Below are 17,065 nucleotides of genomic sequence, written 5' to 3'. Positions count from 1 at the left end.
ACATGGAGAAACCCTGTCTCCATTAAAAATACAAAAATTCACTAGGCATCGTGGTACATGCCTGTAATCCCAGCTACTTGGGAGGCTGAGGCAGGAGAATCACTTGAACCTGGGAGGCGGAGGTTGCGGTGAGCCAAGATCGCGCCATTGCACTTCAGCCTGGGCAACAAGAGCAAAACTCCGTCTAACAAAAATAAATAAATAAATAAAATAAAATAAGAACCTTCTAGGGACTCCCCACTTTCTTTGGAATAAAGTCCAGACCCCTTTCCATGGCCCATGGGGTCCTGCATGGTGGGGACATTGGCCTCCTGTCCAGCCTGGGCTCCTGCCACTCTCCCTGCTTAGCTAAAATCTGAAGCCCAGGGTTCCCTGACCCCCTCAGGCAAAACTTCTTTTTGCTGTGCTGGAGTCCCTGTGAATACTGCCTCTCTGCCCTTGAACTTCTGTGGCCTGTGAGGCTGACCCTGTCCAGAGGCCTTGAGCCTGTACAGTTCGATGGTACATTAAGCACATTCACAGTGTTGTGCAACCATCACCACCATCCATCCACAGACTTGTCAAACTAAAACTCTGTCCCCATTAAACACTAACTCCCCATTCTCCCTCCCCCTACCCCCAGGCACTGACCATTCTACTGTCTGTCACTATGGAAATGAGATTGCTAGATCATATGGCAATTCTGTGTTTAATATTTCAAGGACATCCATTCTATATTCCACCATTTTACATTCCCACATATGGTGTATAAGGGTGCACAAGGGTTCCAATTTCTCCACATCCTCACCAACATTTGTTTTCTGTTTTTGTGATACTAGCCATCCCACTGGATGTGAGGTGGTGTCTCACAATAGTTTTGATTTGCATTTCCCTAATTGGTGATATTGAATATCTTTTCATATGCTCATTGGTCATTTGTATATCTTCTTAGAAGAATCATCTATTCAAGTCTTTTGCCCATTTTTAAATCTCGCTTGTTTCTTGTTGTTTGGTTGTAAAACTTCTTTGTGTATTCTTGATAATAACCCCTTATAAGATGTGCGAATTGCAAGTATTTTCTCCCATTCCATTGATTGCCTTTTAATATTGTTGATTGTTCCTTTGGTGTGCAGAAGTTTTTAATTTTGATGTAGGCCAGCATGGTGGGTCATGCCTGTAATCCCAGCACTTTGGGAGGCCAAGGAAAGGGAATCACTTCAGCCCAGGAATTCAAGACCAGCCTTGGCAACATAGGGTGACCCTGTTTTTATTTTTAAAAGAATTTTTTTAAATTTTTAGCCAGGAGTGTTGGCACGTGCCAGTAGTCCCAACTACCCAGGAGGCTGAGGCAGGAGGACCACTTGAGCCTAGGAGTTTGAGGCTGCAGTAAGCCATGATTGCACCACTGCACTCCAGCCTACGCAACATAGTGAGACCCCGTTTCCAAAAAAAAAAAAAAAAAATTCATGTAGTCTCATTTGTCTATTTGTTCTTTTGTTGCCTGTATTTTTGTCATTGTATCCAAGAAAGCATTGCCACATCCAATGTCATGAAGCTTCTCCCCTCTGTTTTCTTCAGTTTACAGTTTTGGCACTTGTGTTTAGGTCTTTCATCCATTTGAGGTAATTTTAGTATATGGTGTAAAGTGAGGGTCCAATTTCATTCTTTTGCATATGGATAACAAGTTGTCCCAACATCATTTGTTGAGATTCTCCTCAGCTCTTAAAGGAAGAAAGGACAAGGAGCATGGTGACTGAGGGTGACAAGACCTCCGTTTCTCTTGCTGAGTCACTCACTCGACTGAGGACCCTGGGCATGAATTTATTTATTCGTTCATGCATTGGGCAATGTCCAAACCCAGAGTTCACAACCTCCATAAAATTTAGGGAGTCAATGCAATTAGATCGTGGAAGAATACTTTTATTTTTTTATTTTTTTTTTACTAACCTCTAGTTGAAATTACCATCATGGATAACGAATGCAGGCAATCAACCACAGGAAGATTAGCAGTACTTATAACAGTCACTGAGTGAAATCCCTGATATTTTTGTATTACATTAACTGTGGAAGCAGCTCTCTATGCTTTATACTTGTCACTACTTCCAAATTATAGCAGTTATTAGACCTTTCCTCAATTTTATTATTTAACACATTAATGAAGATGCATATATATTTCATGGCATCACAATTGTGGTTTAAAAAAATATTTTGATAACTGTCTTTCAATAAAATTGCTTTCTTTGTATTTCTACCAATTTTATTTCATGAATTCAAAAACATTATTCTGAGAAGGAACACACAAATTTCCCCAGACAACCAAAGAGAAGGTTCCCTGTGCTGGGCACTGAGGACACCGCAGCCCATGATACAGACCTTGGTCACTGGCTTTGGAAAGATCCCAGCCACTGAAGGTGGGAGGGCCTGCAGATATACAGATACAACACAGTCTGGGGATTTCTGTCCCACAGGGCAGCGGGTACTGTGGGACCCCAGCAGACTACACAGTTCCAAATTGACTAGCCATTTCTTGGAGGTTTTTGCGTGAGGAAGGACTGTCCACTCATCAGCCTGGAGGAGTGATCCTGTCCCTGGTGACCTGTTTACCCCTCTTGGTGCAGGTATTGAGATTCAGAGAAACCAGTTCTGCCCCGCTGGCAGCAGAAGATCATCTCCCTTCCCCCGTCTTCTGCTGGCACCAGATATATTCAGCTGTGGGAGCAGAGATGCTTGGTGTGCTCTCGGTAGCTATGGAAATCCCAGGGTTTCCCTAGCAACAGCTCCAGATGGGTCTTGTTGCTAGGGAACGCTGGGATTTCCCAGGCTGCCAGATAAGCAAGACAGCTCTAGCCCCAGGGCAGAGGTGCTGGCAGAGATGTGGGTCTGACCCCCAGGAGATGGATGGTCCCCTTTGACTCTGATCCTTTGGGGTACCCAGCCCCATAGCCAAGTGAAAGGATGCTGCACACTGAATGAGGAGATCTTGAGAGGCGGATGAAGAGGGAGTGCTCTGGGTAAGCAAACTGATTAGAAAAGTCCAAATGATGCCAGGAAAAGGAAGACAGTAGACTTTGGGAAGCTTGCAACCTTCAAGTCCAGCACTTGGCTGTTTCTAAAGCACTTTTCCTGAGATTGTCACATAGTATACACCTGCTTGGTTTCGAGAGAAGGTCCAAAATTAGAACCAAGGCCAGTCTCAGGAGTGTGCAGTGTAAGCAGTCACACAGATACCCACACTTAGAAGGGCTCTGCATGCTTGAATTAATGCTCTACTGCCACTGACTTGAAGTGCTTAATAATGTTTAAACAACCGGGCCCTGAATTTTTATTTTGCACTAGGCCCGACAAATGATATAGCCAGTCCTAGCTAAAACCTTTATTTTATAAGAGAGACAACTGACCCATAGGGAGCAGATGTACTTAGTCTAAGTTCACGTGACTGAAAGTGCACCTCAGGGGCTAATGCGTTTGCGCTTAGCTGCTTTCAGGCACCAGCGACTAGACTGAAACAGGCCTTCAGTGTGGGAAGGCATTCCTGGGGTTCCCATGGCAGAAAGGTAGGGGTAGCCGGAATCACAGCTCCCTCACTTGTTCTAAGAATCCAACTCAGAACTGAAGAAATGAAGGCTTTGGGGAGCTCTCAGGCTCATAGGGAAGCAGACAGCATTAAGAAAATACAATTGGAATAGGAGCTGAGGAGGTGACAGCAGGACAACACCTGTTAGGGGCTAACTGGTGTCCCCCAAAATTCATATGTTGAAGTCCTAACCCCTAGTACCTCAGAATGTGACTGTTTAGACATAGGGCCTTTAAATAGGTAATTAAGATAAAACGAGGCTGTTAGGGTGGTCCCTGATCCAATATGACTGGTGTCCATATAAGAAAAGGAGATTCAAACACAGACTTGTGCAGAGGGAGAACCACCTGAGGACACAGGGAGAAGTGGGCCATCTACAAGCCAAGAACAAAGGCCTCAGAATGAACCAACCCTGCCCATACCTTAGTCTCCAACTTCCAGCCTCCAGATCTGGGAGACAATGCATTTCTATGGTTTAAACCTCCCAGTCTGTGATGCTTTGTCATGGCAGCTGGAGTAGACTAGTATAATATCCTTCATTCCTCCCACTCCTGTGAAATAAAGCCTATGACTATTTCACAGAGAAGGGGCCCAAGACTTTAAGAGGTTAACTATCTTGCTCAGGGTCACACAAACTAGTAGGCAGCCATGCCAGGACTTGAACGCAGCTTGATCTGTCCCCAAGCCTGTGTTTTCCACTCCGCCAGCCTAGGGGGAATTGCACCCCAGTTCGCCCAATTCAGAACATCTGAATCCTTTTCCTAGTCATGCCCATCCCTCATGCCCTGTGGGCTCAGGGACTTCCTGGCACAGGTCTCCCAACCCCAGACTCAAAGCTTCCCTGTGGTTTGCATTCTTGTCCTAGGCTAAGAGGACTGCCGTAGCTAGATCCTTTGACAGAAGGACTCTGGAACCATATTAGCATTTACCCTAACTCTAAGGACCAAACAAAAGAGTGAATATGACAAGCCTTTAAAAGTGTCACACACCAGAGTTCCAGGTGCATGGGGTTCATGAACACTTCAGCACTAAGGGAATATTCTTCCTTTACTATTAAAGTGACTACATCAGGACATCACAGATTCTGTTGCCTTTATGTGGAGGAGCAATTCAGCTCTCTCTGTGACTCTCTAATTTCAACCCAGAGGCAGCCAGGTATCTTCCTAAACAAAGAGTTGTCTACCCAGGGACAACCATGTCACTCGCCTAAAAAGCAAAAGCAACCGCAGATAGTTAAGGAGATTTTTCTTCTTTCTTCTTTTGTTAAAACAATTTTAGGTTAATGGCGCTTTATTGGGGCATAACGTATATACAATAAATTACCCAGATATTAAGTGTCCAACTTAATGAAAAATTTAACAAATGTACACTCCCGTGGAACCATCATCCTGGTTGCTATGGTAGTTGTATTTTTAAATAGAAATCGCACCTTCTTTAGCCAGGCATGGTGACATGTGACTGTAGTTTGAGCTACTCAGGAGGCTGAGGTGGGAGGATTGCTTGAGCCCAGGAGTTTGAGGCTGCAGTGAGCTAAGGTCACGCCACTGCACTCCAGGCTGGGTGACAGAGCAAGATTCCCATCTTTATTTACAACAAGAAAAAGAAAATCCCATCTCTCTGCTGTGAGGCTTCCGTGCCGTGATGAAGAGAACAAGGGCTGGGGAAGCACAGAGAAGAGTACAAATCCAGCATGGAGGAATCCTGAAAGCATCCCCTCGAGCGTGTGACGGACAGGTAAGTTAGATCTTGCAGAGTAAGGAGTCTGCCGAGAGGAGACAGGGAATAAAGGGACATTGTAGACAAAGGCTTAGGGGTTTCCAACAGCTTAGGAGAAAGTTCGGAGTAAATGCAGCAGAAGATGGCTCACGGGGTGCCATCTGGGGTCAGGAATAGATATGATTATATAAAAATGAAACCAAGCTTGCTGTCTGATTTAGAAGCTATTTCTGCTACCAGAACAGTCAGTGCCTGTCTAATGTTCATGTCAGGTTTTATTGCTTGTGGTCAAAGGCTGTTGCACAGTAGACAGAGCAAAGAGCAGAAACAGCATGATTTTTCAGAACAACGTCCAGAATAAATATGAATCTCTGCCTTAAATGGGACATTGCAGAGCAAGTTACATAAAGAATTATCTATCTAATAGATCACAGCACTAATTGATCAAAGTACTTAACATCAGCTTAGCACCAACGTTTAAAGTAGTCAGAATCAAAGAGATACTTAAAGTTGAAAAATCTAAATACATGTTTCCCCTCATTGTCCCCACATGTCATTTTCTCCCTCTTTAAACGCTTGTCTTACTCTATTGCATAGAATTCATCTTTTTAAACTGTTTTAAATCCTTTCTGGAAAAAGGAAAGTAAACAATATACACAGATTACCACATACATAAGTGCATGCCTGTCTGTCTCAGAAATGGTCTATCATTTCATGTCAATTTTTAGTACCACCCCGGCCATAAACCAGATTGCCATATGCACTTGAACCTGTTTGAAGGCTATTTCTTCTGTTCCAGTAGTCCATTTATTCATTCCTGGTAGTATACCACACTCTGTACTTACTGTATTTTCTTCCATTTAAACAATCAAACATTCTCAAGTCTTTCCCATTAAAAAAAGAAAATTCTCCCACTGCCACCCCCACATGGCCACTAGCTACCATGCTCACTCTCTTTCCATCCTTTTACAGTCACATTTTTCAAAAAGTCTTTGCATGTGGCCCTCGGTTTCCTCAGCCACTTTTCAATCCTAAGCCACTGCAGTCTTATTTCTACTCCCATCACACCACACAAACTGCTCTTGCTAAGGTCACCAATGAGCTTATGTTGCTAAATCCAGAGGGCAAACTCCAGCCTTCACTAGCTTGACCCAGGTGACCACTTCCTCTCCCTTTGCTCCTGTGCCCTTCCATCCTCTTGGGTTTCCTGCAGTCGCTTTCCTTATTTTCCATCCCCGTTCTTTGCCTCTCCTCCTCTTCCCACTTCTTAAAGACGGAAGTTCCTAGGATTTTGCGGCCAGGTTACATTCTTTTAACAGGCTCACCACAGTTTACCTAGGAGCACTCCCCCTCATCTATGGCTTCCAACATTACCTGCAACATGGACCATGCTACATGTTCACCAAACACCGTTTCCTCTTCCTGCTTTGCATGCAGCTAGACCATATTTCCTAGAATCCCTTTTGATTACAGGTCACTAGCTTCTGACCAGTGGGATGTGGGAAGAAGAGATGTTTAACACTTGCAGGGCTGGCCACTCAAACCTCACATGTGATCTTCCATGTTCTCGTTTCATTCATTTGACCCTGTGCCAAAAAAAAAAAAAAAAAAAAAAAAAAAAAAAAACGCCAGTAGAGATCTCTGAGTGCCTAGGGGCCCCTGGAAGTACGGGACAAGAGGAAGCTTGGTGTCTAATATCCTGAATAAAACAGAGCCCAACCTCCACCCCAACCCACTCCCACTGACTTTGAACATGAGTGAAAAATAATCCTTTATTGAGTCAGCTCACTGAAATACAGAAATTATTTGATGAGGCAATTAACCTGGCCCAACTAATACACTATCTCTATGCTAATGACAACCAAATATTTGCATTTTGGGCTTGTTCTTCTAATTATGCATCAAATGATTGACAATGCAGCCCAAACTGATGGGATAGATGGGTTTTTTTTAATGGATTACTAGGAAGTCACAGAGATTTATGCATGCATTCTTTCATTCATCAAATGTTTATCGAGTGCCTACAGGCACTAGACACCGTGCTAGAAACTAAGGTTGCAATGATGAGCAAAGATAAAACCAGTCCATTCACTCGCAAAGTTTACTGTGAGCTGGATGACAGCTGATCCTCATGTCTTCTTATATTCCAGCTGTGAGAAACTTCTGTAGCATTTGCTGCTTCATGCAAGCCCGCTACCCATAAAACCGAGGCTTCCCCTCTCTAGATCCTGGAATCCACTGTTCTTCCCTCTGTGGAAGGGTGCAACTGGATGTAATAGTATAACATCCCTTTCTCTTAAGTAAAAAATATATAACACAATCCTCATCGATTTAACAATTTGTTGCTAATTCCGTGGCATTAAATACATTTACAATGTTGTGTAACTTTTACCACTATCTATACCCCAGAATTGTCACTATCAATAAAAACTCTATGCCCATTAAACAGTAACTCCTCTTTCCCCTTCACCCCAGCTTCCAGTAACCTCTATTCTACTTTCTGTCTCTAGAATTTGCCTATTCTAGGTACCTCATATAAGTGGAATCACATAATATTTGTCCTCTGTGTCTGGTTTTTATCAGGAAACATAGTTTTTAATAGTACATCCATGTTATAGCATGTATGAGAGCTCCATCCCTTTTCATGGCTGAATAATATTCCATTGTATGGCTAGACCATATCTTGTTTATCCACTCATCTGTTGATGCACTTGGGTTTCTACTTTTGGCTATAATGAATAATGTTGCTATGAGCATTGGTGTACAAATATCTTTTCAAGTCCCTGTTTTCAATTCTTTTGAATCTATATCTTGAAGTGTGATTGCTAGATCATAATTCTATGCTTAAACTTCTGAGGAACTGCCACCCTGTTTCCCAAGGTGACTGCACCATTTTACATTCCCATCAGCAATGAATCCGGGTTCCAATTATTCCACATACTTGCCAACACTTGTTATTTTCCTTATTTTTTGTTATAGCCATCCTAGTGTGTCCTAGCATGTGTGAAGCTGTATTAAGAACATTTTTAAGTATAAATGTTATATATGAATACAATTTTGTTCTGACAAATTCAAACCCAGAACAGAATTTAAAAATCTACTTCACTGTAGCCATGTCCAAGCTCCTTCCCCTCTCCAGAGAAAATCACTGTTAAAAATTTGGTATGCATCTTTCCTGACCTTGTTCTTTGCATTTGTGTTCTTTTTTTTTTTTTTTTTTTTCATATATGGATTTTTATCTATGGCAGAATTTTTAGATATTTATAAATCAGTTGGAAAAAGGTAAACTATTCAATAAGTGATGCTGGAACAAATGAGTCTCCGTATGGGGTGAGAAGGAAATTTTGCCACCCACCAAAAAATTAAGATGAAATAGACACTAAACATGGAAAACAAAACTATAAAACTTACAGAGGAAAATATCTTCATTATACCTGGGCAAGCACAGATTTCTTTTTTATTTTATTTTATTTTATTTTTCCATAAGTTATCGGGGTACAGGAGGTATTTGGTTACATGAGTAAGTTCTTTAGTGAAGATTTGTGAGAACCTGGTGCACCCATCACCCAAGCAGTATACACTGCACCATATTTGTTGTCTTTTATCCCTTGACCCTCTCCCACTCATCCCCCCAAGTCCCCAAAGTCCATTGTATCATTCTGGTTTTTTTGTTTTGTTTTGTTTTGTTTTGCATTTGTATTCTTATGGGTGTGTGAATGCAAGATTATGCATAATGGAAACAGCCATTCTGTCACTGTCAGTTTTCCTCCTTTCCAACTGTTCCACTATTTCTTTTTTTTCTGTTAGAGAAGTTCCACTTCTAAAATTTTGCCCTTAGCTTATACTGCTGGCTATAACGTGGTCTTTGATTTCCAGGAAGAGTATGCTGTTTTGGGTGAAGTCACTACCAGAAGAACTTTGGTGTCTGCCTCATGTAGAATGCATTGCCTAGGTCGTCTCAGGCCTGATCTGAGCTGAACTTCTCCTATCACATATACCAACAACTCTTTATGCTTCTCTCTTTCTCCGAAATTACCTTCTTTTGTCTGGAAAAAAAAAAAAAGGAATGAGAAAAATTTTTCACCCCTTCGGAGCAAACAACCATCCAATAGGACGAACGTGGGAAACAGCCAGTGTTTGGTGAGAGATCGCCCTCTGCTGCCTGTGTTAGTCAGGGTTCTCCAGAGCAGCAGCCAATAGGAACGATAGATACATTTGTAAGGAGTAACATAATACATATAAATGTACATATTTAAACATATATATTTAGATTATAAATATAAATCTATGTCTATATTATATATAAATATATACAGGTTGGTTATAAGGAACTAACACTGTTATGGAGACTGGCAAATTTCAAGATCTGCAGGGTGAGTTGGCAGCTGGAGATCCAGGAGAGATGATAATGTAGTTCCAGTCTGAGTTCGAAGGCCTGAGACCCAGGAGAGCTGATGACGTAGTTCCAGTCCAAAGCCCAGCAGGCTCAAGACTCCAGAAAAGCCGATGCTGCAGTTTGAGTCCAAAGGCAGGAAAAAGCCAATGTCCTAGTTTGAAGGCCTTCAGACAGGAGGGATTCTCTCTTACTTGGGGGAGAGTAGGCCTTTTTTTTCTATTCAGGCCTTTAACTACCTGGATGAGGCCCACCCACATAATGGGGGGCAATCTTTACCCAGTCTCCTAACTCAAATGCTAATCTCATCCAAAAACACCCTCACAGACACACTGGGAATGATGTTTGACCAAATGTCTGGGCACTCCGTGGCCCAGTCCAGTTGACACATAAAATTAACTATCACACTAGCCATATGGGCCTTTTAGGGAGCCTGAACCCATAGCAGGAAGCTCTGGTGCATTGAGCAATTGTCTTGATGGGCATTATAGGCAGTTAAAATTCTAAGCAAGAAAGATTAAGAAAAAAAAAAAAAAAAAAAAAAAGGTGTGTAGACCAAACTGGAGAGAAAGAGAATGCAGTGGCAATGCTATTCGGGTTTCTTTCCTGCTCAGAACCTTGTGATGACTCCTCATCCCCCAGAGAACATACCCTTACCTTATGGGGTTTATGAGGCCTGACTCACCGCCTGCCTCCTGCTGCCACCACACATGCTTCTTCACTGTTCCTCACTTCTGCCAAGCCTTTTGCTGTTTCATGGCCTTTGCACTTGCTGTTCCATCTGCTTGGGCACTCTTTCCCAGATCCTTACAGGACTTCATGGCAAGGCCTTCCCTGACCACTCTCCCCAAAATAGCACCCCCTCCATCCCTTTCCACCTCCTTACCTCCCTTTATTTGTTTGAGCTTGTTTCCTGTCTTCTTCACTAGAATGTAAATTCCACGAGGCCAGGGACTTTATTTTTTCTCTGCAAGGCCTGGATCAGAATAGGTGCTAAGTATTTGCTGAGTGAGTGGATAAATGAATAAATGCAAAAGATAGAAGGAGGGGACAGATCCAGTGATGGATAAAAAGCACATATAAAATAGTGTGGATCCTAACGAATACTTAATTTGGGAAAAGCTAAAGCTGAAAATGAATTGAGGCTTTAAGAAAATGCTGAAGACAGATAAGTAAAATGCCTTTTAGTGAGTGTAAGGAAGTGTGAGAGCAATTTCTTGGAAGAAAATAAATCCTCTTTTGTTGGCATTTTTCCTTCCAGAAGATTGATCTTCAAGCTAAAGAAAAGTTGGAGGAGAGACAGGAGAGAGACCGGGAAATCCAGACAGCTGGTGAAGTTGCTAGATCCCAGAGGCTCCAAGGAGCGATTGATTGCGGGGGATGTCTAGATAGTGACAGAGAAAGCGTCATAGAGATCTCCAGGCCCCAGAGCAGCAAGGAAGCAGCAGCCTCATGCCCTCAGGCATGGCATAAAAATAATGCTAGAGCTGCCTCACTGAAAAAAATCCAGAAGGGCCAGGAAGCAGGCTGATCTCAGGCAATGTCTGTATGGACAGAGGATCTCTAAACCAGTCCCCACCCCCAAACACACGCACGCGCGCGCGTGCACACACACACACACACACACACACACTGCTAGGGCACAATACTATGGGTTTGCATATTTTTCTCCATGCCCCCCAAATGATGTCCAAATCTAGAGCAGTGGGTCTGAATCTTTTTGGGCTCGTGAACTCTTTGAACAAATCTGATGAAAATTGCCACATGTGCATTATTTCCGGGAATTTAAGGAAATTTCAGGAATCCTCCTCCAGGCAATTCATGGACACCTGAAATCCAAGTGCCCCAGGTTAGAAACCCCTGTTCTAAGGGTATACCCCTCAATTGCAGCACTTGGATTAGTGATGTAACTCTTTAACCCTAGAGTTGAGGATTGCAGCCAAATTCTGAGTGTATTCATTCAACAAATATGTATTGCATGACTGCTGTGTAGCTTATTTAATCTTCACAACTGCCCTTGAAGTAGATTATATTAATACCACCTTCACTCTTGACAGATGAGACAAACGAGGTACTGGGGCTTTGGGTAACTTGCTAGAGATCACTCATTTTGTACTAGTCACTAGTAGGGGCGGAGCCAGTGATGGAACCCCAGAAGTTCAGCTTTAGAGACATTTTACTGCTACCCCACGATGCCTCTTATGAGGTTGGTGTCTGTCTTTCAGATAACCCCGTTCACCCTGAAAACATTTCTCTTAGACTACATATAGTAGGTTAGAAGTGAAAATCCCACCACCAACGACACCTGGAGGCTCTGTCACCCTGCCTCTGCTTATTCATCATTCCCATGGTTTGCTGACTCAGTTTTAATCATTGGTTTACCTTTGGATCTATTTGTAAGAGGGATTGCACAAATATTTCCCCGCATCCAACATCTCACAAGGAGATGGCTTTACATGCATGTTCAAGTTCAGTCTCCAAGTTGAGAAGAAAGCTTTCTGATAGCAATGCTGCACACACCCAGGGGCTCATGGATCTCTCAGGAGAGGCCACATCCAGTGTCCATGAAGTCATGAGTTCTGCAGCATAGATTCCAAGTTCAGGTTTTGTTTCATCAACATTACTGTGTGCACTTCTGGTTGAGACACTTAGGGGAACAGAGAAAATTCTTCAGTAAGAGAGAGGATGTATGAGCTTCCTGTGGCTTCAGTTACAAAGTACCCACGGACTGAGGAGTTAAACAACACAAGTGCATGGTCTTGCAGTTCTGGAGGCTAGAAGTCAAAGATCAAGATGTCAGCGGGGTGGGTTCCTTCTGAGGGCTGTGAAGAAAGGATGTGTTCCAGGCCTCTCTCCTTGGCATGAAGATGACTGTCTTTGCCCTGTGTCCCTTCACATCATCTTCCCTCTGCAAGTGTCTGTGTCTGTGTCCAAATTTCTCCTTTTATAAGGAAATAAATACTGGAAATATTTCTATATTTTGCACTATAATACTGGAAATATTTATATATTCCTAGTGTTTATTTGTATATTTATATATTCCCAGTATTTATTCATATATATATATTTCCAGCATTTATTTGTATATTTATTCAATATAAGGAAATACTGGTTGTATTGGATTAAGGCCTACTGTTGTAAACTCACTCTAACTTGATTACCTCCACAAGGACCATACCCCCAGATAAGTTCACCTTCTGACGTCCTAGCAGTTAAGACACCAACATATGAATTTTAGGGGTCACAATTCAACTCATAACAAGGGATAATGGTCAGGAAGTAAAAGAGCCACAGAATACTAGACATTTTTAATGAGTTAATAAATCCTTGCTATAGGATCAACAAACTTAGTAAATGAATAAGCCTGATGATGGATGGATGGAGCATTGTACCAGGCACAAAGCCCGGCTATGATGACATCAAAGGCACCCTGCGCTCTTCCATTGAGAAGTGTTCAATGTAGTTAGGGAGTCTCAATGAGCCCACGTAGCAGGTAAGCAATCTTGATCGCTCACACTCAAAAATGCAAATGTATCATTTTGTTCACTTATAACTAGACTTCATAGGGCATCCATTCAAATGACCTGTCTTTCCATCAGTGTCCACACCTGGTGGCCTTTTCCAAGGGGTCCACAGCCCCACCAGGATTCTTCCCACTGTGGCATTCTCTCCATCACACTCCAAGGCTAGATGAGACCACAGCCCTCTTGGGGCACTAGGAAGATCCAGTTTAAACCACTGCTGAACTCAAGGTGATTTAGTGGCACTGCCTCAGAACCTCTCTGTCCTGGCACCCCACCTAGTGGCAAGGGACATATCTGCAAGACTGCTGTCTTCCAGAATTCCAGCTGGGAAGCAGTCCTCTATTTGAAAACAAGTTTTCTGGAAGGAGGGAGCTCTGAGGAGGAGTTTCACAAGGAGAAGAACACAGATTTGGGATAAGATGGGGGGACAATATTTCAGTAGGGACAATGAGAGAGACATGAGTATAATATATATATAGCAACTAACTTTATATGAAGGGAAACACACATAGACACTTATTAAGGACACGGTGTCCAAGTCAGGGGAAAAAAGAAAAACAGGCTAATTAATGAACAGCCATCATCAGTGGCAAAGAGGCATCAAGCTCTACACTAGCTTTTGTTCGCTGTCTTTGTCCTTACTGCACCCTTGTTTTCTAGATGAGCAAACTGAGGCTTGAGAAGGTTGAGTCCTTTCCCCCAAAACCACAGCTGCTGGGTTGAAGAGTTGGGATTTGAACCAGGGGTGACTGAATCGAAAGGCTAGGTCTCTTCCCTGAGCAAAATAATGGCATGACAAAGACAGTACTGCAGAATGTCTTGGGAAAAGACAGGACAGGGAAATCAACTAGGAGGACATTTCAGCAATCTGAATTTGAGTTGAGGTGGTGGCTTCAGAAATGAAAAAGGAAGGGGTGGATGGGTGTGAATACTGTAGGGAAAGTCTGGGTGACATATGAGGCAAAGACAAAAAAGAAAATGAAAATGACATCAATCCTGTAAACCGACGCAATCAGAAAGATAAAGGCAAAAGGTGGTGGTTAAGGAGAGGCTTGGAAGACCGGAGGACTGGGAGGCCGCAGCGAAAAGCTGGAAATGAGGGTAACTTTAGCTCCAGATACAGCAAGTGCTGATGGCGATGTTCTTCGAAATGAGTCCAGAAACCCACATAAGAATTTGGGGGGCTGCTGACAGAGATTTGGGTCAGGAAATGGGTCCGACATGTCCCAGCATGGCACAGCTGCAGTTGACGCAGATGCACTACTTTTGCTACAACTGAAGATGTGGCCATTCCAGCAGCTTCCAGCATGTAGGACAATGAACTAAGCAGGTCATGAGACATGGAGTGGAGAAAGGCGCAACCTGCTGTAAGATACTTCTCACTAATGGTGATGGGGGAGCTCAAAAAAGGGTAGCTCCTGCACTGTATTCAAAGGTGTGACAAAAACATAAAATAAAGTTGAGCAGCCCTGGAATACAGTCATCCTTGAAAGCAGGAGTCCCTCGAGGGAAGAGCTGCTCTAAGATCGAGTTTTGAGGTTGGCCCAATGACAGTCAGACATCCTGGCACTTGAGGTTGCATTTGAAAGATCAGCATTCTCAAAAGCCAGATTGAACTTTAAGGAAATTTCTCCCAGTGTATGGTGGGGAGCCACGTGGTCCCTGAGATAACTGGGTCTAACCTAACGGTCTAACTCCTAGACTTCCTAAAGAGGTGGTTAAACAAGAAAAATGGTTAAACGTGTTCTTTCTTCTCTTCCCGGTCATCATAGAACTTAAAAAAATCTGTCCCAGCAGCTGTTCCATGTCTTACAGAGACAGAAACTGAACCACATCCTTTCTTAAATCATTTCGTTATATCAAGGTTGAGCAACAAATTCTACTGTTCACAGTAGTTCTAACACTTGGGAGTAAAGAAAAGACGAATCTACTGGACAGTTTTTTCAAGGCAATTTAGCACAACCCTAAGTTATTAAGGAGGCCCACAAGACCAAACAGTAACTGAGTATTCTCCCTCCCCCTACCCTTCCTCCCCTCCGGCTCTCTGGTCCATCCTTAGGAAACTGGCCTGCATTCCCTCCGACATCCCTCTGATCCAGCCCCACATGAAGGAACCCCTGCTCCCTCTTCCTCCCCTTTTTCTCCAACTCTGACTGAATTTTTTAGTTCAGCCTCACATGAAGCAATCTCTGGCCTCTCTAGTTCAAAATTCCACCTCCACCCTCCTGCAGCTCTCCAGTCCAACCCCACATGAACTGCTCTCTGCTCTCTCCTGTGCCCTGCCTCCCCCCATTGCACTACTGCTCTCTGCCACAGTTGCACATGAATGAACTTTTGCCCTCTCTCCAGCCCAATCCCCACATACAACCGACATTTCTCTGGTCCAGCCCCACATGAACTGCCCTCTGCTTTCACTCCTGCCCCTTCCCCACCACCTCCCTATATTGCTCCATCCTGCGCTGCATGAACTGACCTCAGCCCCTTTACTTCTGATCTTCTCCCCAGTGTCCTCCTGCTCCAGTCCCACATGAACTGACCTCTGTTACCTCTCCATTCCAAACCCACTCCACTCCTCCTACGTCTCTCTGGTCCACCCACAGGGGCTGACCCCTGCTACCTCTGTCTCCCTGCCTGTCCCCTGCAGCTCTGTACGCGACTGGCATTTGAACTCACTTACCCTGCCTCTCCCTCCCTAACAACAAAATGGGAGGCAGGGCCCAGTCTTTTCACTCCTCTCCAATAGTATATGTCTTTATCCAATCATATGCCACCTCCACACCCCTTAAAACTTACCCAGTCACTCTTCCTACGTCTCTCTGGTCCAGCCCTCCATGACATGAACTCAGCTCCATCTCCTTTCCTTCCCCTTCCCCACCATACATCTCTGGTCCAGCCACACATGAACTAAGCTCCATTCCCTCTCCTTTCCCTTGCCCCATACTCCGGCTACCTCTGCAGATACGGCCACACATAAGCTGTCCTCAGTGGCTTTTCCTTTCCCTCTCTGACTCTCTACATCTCTCCAGTGCAGCTGCACAGGAGCTGGCCTCGAATGCCTCTCCCATGCCATCCCATTCAACCTTCTGCATCTCTTGGTACACCCTACATGAACTGACCTCTGCTCCCTCTAAGTGTCCATCGCCACTCCATCCCCCTCCAGCTCCCTGGGCCAGCCCCACATGAACTGTCAACATTTCCCCTCCCTCCCCCACAACTCTATTGTCCACATGAATAAGCCACTAACTCTACAAACCCACCCACCGATACTCCCACGAAAACTCAGTTACATCCTCACATGAACTGATCCCTGCTCTCTCTCACTCCCTTCCCCCTACCCCCTCTCCCCTGCACCTCTCCAGGACACCCCATGGGAAGATCTCTTTTACTTCTCTGTCCCTATCTTCTGCAATTTCCCACCACCTCTTGGTCCAGCCCCACGTGAACTGACCTCAGTTACTTCTCCATCCACATCCTCTCCCGCCTTCAGGACTCTTTTCTGCCTCCACATGAACTGAGCCCAGCTCCCTCTCCTTCCCCATCTTCCTGATCCCCTTGCAGCTCTCTGGTTCAGCCCCACTGACTCATGCTCCCTCTCTGTCCCCATCCCTTCCACTAAACAACTGCACACCTATCTTAGAATGGCTGCCAGGCATAGCTATGGTGAACACCTTATGTTTGTTTTTATCCTCAGGGATAACCTATTACTTGCCACTCTCTGTCCTCTCTCAAGAGATTCCTGAGAGATTTCATTTGTGGGAATATTAAGCAGGAGGAGATAAGAATGTGTCCAGGATAGTCCATTAGCTTAATTTAGCCATTCGACAATGTATACATGTTTCAAATCATATTGTATACCATAAATATATACAATGTCAATTT

The sequence above is a fragment of the Papio anubis genome, chromosome X (genome assembly GCF_008728515.1).
Source record: "Papio anubis isolate 15944 chromosome X, Panubis1.0, whole genome shotgun sequence".
Taxonomy (NCBI): domain Eukaryota; kingdom Metazoa; phylum Chordata; class Mammalia; order Primates; family Cercopithecidae; genus Papio; species Papio anubis.
The sequence above is the reverse complement of the archived record's forward strand: the minus strand, read 5'-3'. Positions refer to the sequence as shown.